Source organism: Ornithorhynchus anatinus, chromosome 20, assembly GCF_004115215.2.
Source record: "Ornithorhynchus anatinus isolate Pmale09 chromosome 20, mOrnAna1.pri.v4, whole genome shotgun sequence".
Classification (NCBI taxonomy): Eukaryota; Metazoa; Chordata; class Mammalia; order Monotremata; family Ornithorhynchidae; genus Ornithorhynchus; species Ornithorhynchus anatinus.
This window is the reverse complement of record NC_041747.1, coordinates 5729606-5731904: the sequence shown is the minus strand read 5'-3', so window position 1 is coordinate 5731904 and position 2299 is coordinate 5729606.

The following is a 2299-nucleotide window of genomic DNA, read 5'->3' as shown; positions in this document are numbered from 1 at the left end:
AAAGGTGGAGTCAGAATTAGAACCCAAGTCCTTCTGACTCTCCTGTCCATGTTCTCTCCACTAGGCCATGCTGCTTCTTTCAAGTCACGAGTTTCAATTTTTTCTCCTACCTCCCTAACAAAAACATTGCAATGTTTCCTGCAATTCTGAAAAGCAAATTCTGCCTTCTAATCTCTCAATTAAAGGTACTTATTGAGAGCTTACTGTATGTAGAGTACTGTACTAAGAATTTGGAAAACAACAACAAAGTTGCTAGATGTGATCCCTGCCCACAGGCAGTTAATAGTGAATTTACTATTTTCCCCAAAGCCTATGATTCTGTAGATGGGAAATCAATCAATCAAAAGTATTTATTGAATGCTTACATTGTGCAGATTACTGCACTAAGCGCTTGAGAGAGTACCATATAACAGAGGTGGTAGACACGTTCCCTGCCCACCACAAACTTGGTCTACAGGAGATGAAAATGGATGTCAAATTTTCTACTATGCCAGATTCACCACCAAAATGGGTAAATATTAGAAGAATGCAGAGCTACGCTTTCCCTTTCAGGATCTTTTTGTGGTATAATATAAATCATGAGGAAAAAATAAGGCATGACTATGATGCATCACTAAGAAAAGTCTGGACAGTGTTAAAGTTGGTATTTCCCACTGGTCAATGATTGTGTTAGCTTCACTTCTGGAAGTAAAAATGCTAGACGGTCGTGTCTGTTGACCGTGTCTATGCGGCGATCATATCCGGGATGAGACCGGAAGATTGATATAGGCAAAGCACAGACTCCTTTCCATCTTTTTTAGTGGTGCAAATCTGGCCCGGTTCCCTTTGGCACAAACTAAAAAAGGATTAGCAAACAGCAAAGCCGTCGGGCTCCCAAGTGCTGACATGGAGTGGCCAATGATGGTGTCCTCCTGCTGGCCTCTGGACTAGCACGAGGGTCTTTTTTTTTTTTCATTTTTTAACAGTGCTTGTTAAATGCTTACTATGTGCCACGCACTGTACTAAGCACTGGGGTAGATACAAGCTAATCATTTTGGACACAGCACGCATCCCACGTGAGGCTCACTCACTTAATCCACTTTTTACAGGTGAGGTAACAGAGGCCCAGGGAAATAAAAATGACTTGCCCGAGGTCACGCGGCAGACAATTGGTGGGGTCAGGATTAGAACCCACATCTTCTGACTTTCAGGCCCGTGCTCTATCCATGAGGCCACGCTGCTTCTCATTAGTTAAAAGTCACATCCTAAAAACCCCTATATGGAAGTGACTTCGTTTTTTGTGAACAAATAAAGTGACTTAAAAGGACACGCCAATATGCTACTCTGTGACGACTAAATTACATTTTTAAAAGAAATTCAACTTATAGGAGGCTGATCAAAGACGGGTAATCGCAAACAGCTGTGGCAACACACGGAGCAAGCCAAAGATAAGTACGGCTCATTTCTGAGCCTGCTTTCACACTCACAAAAACTAGAAGAGAGGTAATCTATTACCAATCGCTTCAACCTAATAAACGAGCATTTCCAAGTTTGGATACTTTGCAGTTTTGAGTTCATTCTGTCCGAACGTGGGGTTCACGTTGAACAGTGAGCTTTGAAAAACCCTGCCAGAATTCTCACCATTCAGCTGCCAAGAACTATAAACTACTCCACGTACGTGAGCCGGGCAAACTTCTAGAACTACATGGTAATTTGCAAAACACAGCAATCTTCATTCCTCTTGGCCATGTGACTGATTAATGCGAGAATGAGCCGCTCACCCTAGACCCTGAAAGGAAGTACTGAAGAACATGATCTTTCTCTTTTTTTTTTTGAGTTTTTTTGAGAAAGCCAGAGAGGCAGAAAAATAAACTGAAGCAAGCAGACTATTACAGGGCACCCGCTTTGATGGTGGCACACCCTGGGCATGTGTGATCGATGGGGCGAGTTGGAAGCACCCAGAAGTTTGGGATGAGGGCATACTGGCATCCTGAAATGAAGGGCATCGCTTCATTCTTGCCTCTCCTGCTGCCAACCTCACACTCACACCCTCCTTCCTGTCTAGTCCTCCTTCCCCCTTCACACTAGCTTTTATTTTTGACATGAAATAATAATCAGAAATTTGGCAAGATGTCCTGAATTTTTCAGTGAGGTCAGGGGGCACCCTATCATAAAATCCTGGTTGTCTCATGTTGATGGCCAATTTTGGAGACCAGTAGGCCCTGCCCTTCCCCGTACTCCCCGTGGTTCCTTGCCTCTTCTGTTCCCTGCAGTACCCTCTCCCCTACACCCCAAACACTTCCACAACCTTTGTTAGCAT